A 6,422-nucleotide genomic window follows, 5' to 3' on the forward strand; every position below is an offset into this window, starting at 1 on the left:
GACGGCGACGCCTGCGGGCGCCGTGAACCTCCGTGGAGGCGGCGCTGTCATGGTGAGTGCCCCTTCGAAAACCTGGGGAAACCCATGTTCCAGGTTCTCCTGGAACGGGTGATGGCGGCGCATTTTGTGTCGCATCTCTTCTTGAAGGCATCATCTAGGTTCGGCTTGGTTCGGCTATGTGGAGGCTGCTCGTTGTGGGTTCGATGGTGGTGGTGGTGTGCCCAGTTTGGGGTTGACGGTGGTGTGTGCTTTGTTGGTGAGGAGGTGGTGCTTTGTCTGCGAGATCGTGGCTCAGCCATGCGCTGGAAATGGGTCTGATTTTCATCCATAGCCGGGTTAGCGGGGTCGTTATCCTACTCAATGGATCACCTCGTTCCCATATGGCACCTCTACCTCTACGGGGGGCTGTTGGGTGGCGACCAAACGGCCAACGTTCAAGGCTCTCTCCTTGCTTGGTCAGATTGAGGTCCTCCTTGCTGGTTGTGCTGATGATATATGGAAATGGCGGTCGGTGGTGTTGGTGCGTACGGCTTTGGATCATTGAAAGGCTTTCTTCTGTGCCCTTTCCTCGGCGGGTCTTTCGGAGGTTCGGCTGGATGTGTGTGTGCGTGTGTGTGTGTGTGTGTGTGTGTGTGTTTTCGGTTGTGTCTCCTCTTGTTTCCCCCGTGTATTCTGGTTCACTTGAACCTATCTTGTATAGAGCTGCGAGGCTTCTAGGCAAATTCGATGAAATATATTCAGGTGGTTGAGGCCCCCCCCCCTCCCCCGGTGAAAATTTCAAAAACGATGCATTCTATCAATTTTCAAGAAGATGTTCAGAGAAGTTATGTCCTCAAAGGCTCATACCAACTCTGTCACCATTTCTTTCTGGTAAGGGAAATATCAATCGAAAAACGCTTCTTCAGCACTAGTTGGTACCAATGGTGCAATCGTATTGAATATAGTTTTCTAAGGATGCCACATTTTTGTGTGTTATTTGTTCAAAAAGAAGGGGTTAACTGCAAGGGCTGAAATTTCTGCTAGAGAATATACAAATTGTAATAGATACGACTTGTTTGGAAGTCATGTCGGTGTTATAACAAGTATTCATAAATCAAACCCAAGAGAAGTAGTCTGTTAAACCGAGAACATCAATTCCTCAAGCTCTACTTCCAGCAAAAAAAAAAAAAGATCTCAAGCTCTACTCCTGCAGCTGCTGTAGGTTTGGCGACCTAATTACTACCTCTCTCTCAGTTTACAGGGCGTGCGCGTGCCCTTAGGTCGTCAATTTGACCAACCTAATACAAGTCATATATTATAAAAAATATAACAATATAAACTTCAAATGTTCTATTTTCAAACCGTATAATTTTTATGTTATATAGTTTATATTAAGATGATAAAAACTGGTAACCTAGGTATACGCGTAGAACCTGTAAACTGAAACGGGGGTAGTAGATCAAAATCCTTCGGATCCCATGAAGCCACAATAAGCCAATAAACATACGAAGAAAGGCACTATCACAGCAGCCGAGGTAAATAACAGCAGATGGCAGGCTTACTTACGTTACATGTCGTGTACCTCGGTTGTTGGCCACCGCCCAATCGGCCATGGTAGTATTTCATGACGAGAAATGAGCTCTTTAAAATTACGATTTTGTGCCAGTAAAAGTTGGACATGTAAGAATGGTGATTTGTTTTTTCTTGATTTCATGTCTTATATGTGTGCGTCTTACAATCTAAACGCTCTTAGGCTGGTCATAGTGGGAGTAACTTAGCAAATAACATAGCGCATTCCAAGACAAATTTGCTTATGTGGCATATAGTTAATAAAGAGAGAGGTGTTTGGAGTAACATAATATGTTACTGTAACATAACGCAACCCAAAGCAAAATGAGTCTATAATATAATAAATGCTATTATCTATGATACTACTTGTATGTTACTTTACATTATGAAGGTAGTAACATAGACTAGTGTCATATGCATAACACTAGTCTAAGTTACTCGCCACTATGACTAGCCTTATATTTTTTTACGAAGGGAGTATGTCTTGAGAAGGTCTCGTTTGCCTATATATAGTACTACCCTATCAAAACACTGACATGATGAACTATGTGCCATCAATGTGACATGTATTCTGTCAGCTCTATACTAAGTATACATCTGGCTTGCTTTGAGCAATGGTATTGAAACCTTTCATTTTAGCACATTGCCACCGGGGATGTGCGTGAAACAGTTGAAGGAGTTCCTAGCCTAGCTCCTCGCTCCGCCTCCCCCCGCTCCGCCGCGCGTCGGCGGCGGCCTCCCTGGCCATGGCCGGCCCCTCGCCGACCTCTAGCAACCCAGGCCCGCCCTCTTCCACCTCCCCTCAGGCCCGCCCTCATCTATAGCAGCTCGTTGTCCCTCCTCCTACCGCGACGCTCTCGTGAATCCTGCAGCCCCATGTGTTGGATCTGCTTCCGCGCCTCCTACCCGGCATGGGGTGCCTGCTCCTAGGATCCAATTGGTGGTGGTTGGGCCTTCAATCCGTCCGCCTGCGCGTGCTGAGGTGGGTGAGCCCTCCGCCAACGGCTCCAGCATTCATCGCGGACAGGGCTGGCATAAGGTCAGGCCCCCATACTGGTGGCGCCGTGACCGGCCCCGGAGGTCTGTCATTAATGGTGGACGGTCGCGCAATCCCCCTCCCCACCCCCTCATGCGCATCCAGCATCTATTTATGACGTGCGCGCGGAGGGCTGCTGCTTTCGCTGTCTCTCTCCCAAGCATCGTGTGGCCGCCTGCACCAACCTCCCCCGGTGTCTCTTGTGCTCCCATTCTGGGCACATCTCCAGTGCCTGCGAGCTCAACCATCACCGCAAAGCTCCCATCCCCCCGCCCCCGCCCATGCCACCGCAGCTTCCGCCTCCCACCCTTGCAGCGCCGCTGCGGCCCTCCCCTTCCTCGCTGCAACAGCCGCACCAGCCGCTGCTCCCACTGTCACCATGGAGAACCCGGTGCCCGACGTCCTCCTGCGGCCCAGGATGGTTTCTGCCACAGTTGCCTGGCGGCCGGCCCTCGCTGACGCCGACAGGGACTTTGAGCACCATGTCATTATCACTACAGTGCTCGGGAACCGTCCCAACTTCACGGTGCAAGATGTTTCGGTGGCGGTGTCCATGCAGTTTGGCATCGCTTGCACCCAGATGCACGTCTCGGTCTTCGAGCCCGGCGACTTCCTCATCCGCTTCTCCGCCCGGCGCATCCGTGATGTGGCCCTGCGCTCGCCGAGCGTGCTGCGCATCGACAACGCGGTGCTCATGCTCGCTATTTGGTCCAAGCGGGCGGGCGCCACCTTGATCCGCCTGCCGTTCAAGGCGCGGGTCTGCCTCGAGGGACCGCCTAGGCATGTCTGGACGCCACAAGACGTGGAGCAGCTCTTCCCCGCCCCTGCCATCGTCGACCACATCGAAGAGGGCACCTTCAGTGACGAGGACTCCGCGTGTTTCATTGCCACTAGGGGAAGCCTCACCGTCGAGGAGCCTCCAAATCAGACCTCGGCCAGCTTCCACAGGAGGTTTCTAGAGGACCGTTGTGACGAGCCATACCGCTCGGAGCCGGTGAGCCCTTTGGCTTATCCGGTTCTCATCCACCTTGACCGCATCCATGACTACTCCGTCGAACCGGTACATCCACCTTTCCGCGGCAGCCCGATGAGCTCCCACAGTGCTGTTGGGTTTCGTAGTAATTTCAAAAAATTTCCTACGCACACGCAAGATCATGTGATGCATAGCAACGAGACGGGAGAGTGTAGTCTACGTACCCAACGCAGACCGACTGCGGAAGCGATGACACGACGTAGAGGAAGTAGTCGTACGTCTTCACGATCCAACCGATCAAGCACCGAAACTACGACACCTCCGAGTTCGAGCACACATTCAGCTCGATGACGATCCCCGGACTCCGATCCAGCAAAGTGTCGGGGAAGAGTTCCGTCAGCACGACGGCGTGGTGACGATCTTGATGTACTACAGCAGCAGGGCTTCGCCTAAACTCCGCTACAGTATTATCGAGGAATATGGTGGCAGGGGGCACCGCACACGGCTAAGGAATAGATCACGTGGATCAACTTGTGTGTTCTAGGGTGCCTCTACCTCAGTATATAAAGGAGCCAAGGGGGAAGGGGGGCGCCGGCCAGGGAGAGAGGCGCAGGAGGAGTCCTACTCCTTCCGGGAGTAGGACTCCCTCCCAATCCTATTCCAACTAGGATTCCCCAAGGGGGAAAGAGGGAGAGGGGTGGCCGGCCACCTCTCCTAGTCCTAATAGGACTAGGGGAAGGGGGGAGGCGCGCAGCCCTTATGGGCAGCCCTTTCACCTTTCCACCAAGGCCCATGAAGGCCCATATGGCTCCCGGGGGGTTCCGGTAACCTCCCGGCAATCCGGTAAAATCCCGATTTTACCCGGAACACTTCCGATGTCCAATCATAGGCTTCCAATATATCAATCTTTACGTATCGACCATTTCGAGACTCCTCGTCATGTCCGTGATCACATCCGGGACTCCGAACAACCTTCGGTACATCAAAATGCATAAACTCATAATGAAACTGTCATCGTAACCTTAAGCGTGCGGACCCTACGGGTTCGAGAACAATGTAGACATGACCAAGACACGTCTCCGGTCAATAACCAATAGCGGGACCTGGATGCCCATATTGGCTCCTACATATTCTACGAAGATCTTTATCGGTCAGACCGCATAACAACATACGTTGTTCCCTTTGTCATCGGTATGTTACTTGCCCGAGATTCGATCGTCGGTATCCAATACCTAGTTCAATCTCGTTACCGGCAAGTCTCTTTACTCGTTCCGTAATACATCATCTCACAACTAACATATTAGTTGCAGTGCTTGCAAGGCTTATGTGATGTGCATTACCGAGAGGGCCCAGAGATACCTCTCCAACAATCAGAGTGACAAATCCTAATCTCGAAATACGCCAACCCAACATCTACCTTTGGAGACACCTGTAATGCTCCTTTATAATCACCCAGTTACGTTGTGACGTTTGGTAGCACCCAAAGTGTTCCTCCGGCAAACGGGAGTTGCATAATCTCATAGTCATAGGAACATGTATAAGTCATGAAGAAAGCAATAGCAACATACTAAACGATCGGGTGCTAAGCTAATGGAATGGGTCATGTCAATCAGATCATTCAACTAATGATGTGACCTCGTTAATCAAATAACAACTCATTGTTCATGGTCAGGAAACATAACCATCTTTGATTAACGAGCTAGTCAAGTAGAGGCATACTAGTGACACTTTGTTTGTCTATGTATTCACACATGTATTATGTTTCCGGTTAATACAATTCTAGCATGAATAATAAACATTTATCATGATTATAAGGAAATAAATAATAACTTTATTATTGCCTCTAGGGCATATTTCCTTCAGTCTCCCACTTGCACTAGAGTCAATAATCTAGATTACACTGTAATGATTCTAACACCCATGGAGCCTTGGTGCTGATCATGTTTTGCTCGTGGAAGAGGCTTATTCAACGGGTCTGCAACATTCAGATCCGTATGTGTCTTGCAAATCTCTATGTCTCCCACCTGGACTAGATCCCGGATGGAGTTGAAGCGTCTCTTGATGTGTTTGGTCCTTTTGTGAAATCTGGATTCCTTTGCCAAAGCAATTGCACCAGTATTGTCACAAAAGATTTTCATTGGACCCGATGCATTAGGTATAACACCTAGATCGGATATGAACTCCTTCATCCAGACTCCTTCGTTCGCTGCTTCCGAAGCAGCTATGTACTCCGCTTCACATGTAGATCCCGCTACGACGCTTTGTTTAGAACTGCACCAACTGACAGCTCCACCGTTTAATGTAAACACGTATCCGGTTTGCGATTTAGAATCGTCCGTATCAGTGTCAAAGCTTGCATCAACGTAACCTTTTACGGTGAGCTCTTTGTCACCTCCATATACGAGAAACATATCCTTAGTCCTTTTCAGGTATTTCAGGATGTTCTTGACCGCTGTCCAGTGATCCACTCCTGGATTACTTTGGTACCTCCCTGCTAAACTTATGGCAAGGCACACATCAGGTCTGGTACACAGCATTGCATACATGATAGATCCTATGGCTGATGCATAGGGAACATCTTTCATATTCTCTCTATCTTCTGCAGTGGTCGGGCATTGAGTCTTACTCAACTTCACACCTTGTAACACAGGCAAGAACCCTTTCTTTGCTTGATCCATTTTGAACTTCTTCAAAATTTTGTCAAGGTATGTGCTTTGTGAAAGTCCAATTAAGCGTCTTGATCTATCTCTATAGATCTTAATGCCTAATATGTAAGCAGCTTCACCGAGGTCTTTCATTGAAAAACTTTTATTCAAGTATCCCTTTATGCTATCCAGAAATTCTATATCATTTCCAATCAGCAAT

The sequence above is a fragment of the Triticum urartu genome, chromosome 2A (assembly GCF_056163025.1).
Source record: "Triticum urartu cultivar PI428250 chromosome 2A, HENAU_Tu73, whole genome shotgun sequence".
In the NCBI taxonomy this organism is placed as follows: Eukaryota; Viridiplantae; Streptophyta; class Magnoliopsida; order Poales; family Poaceae; genus Triticum; species Triticum urartu.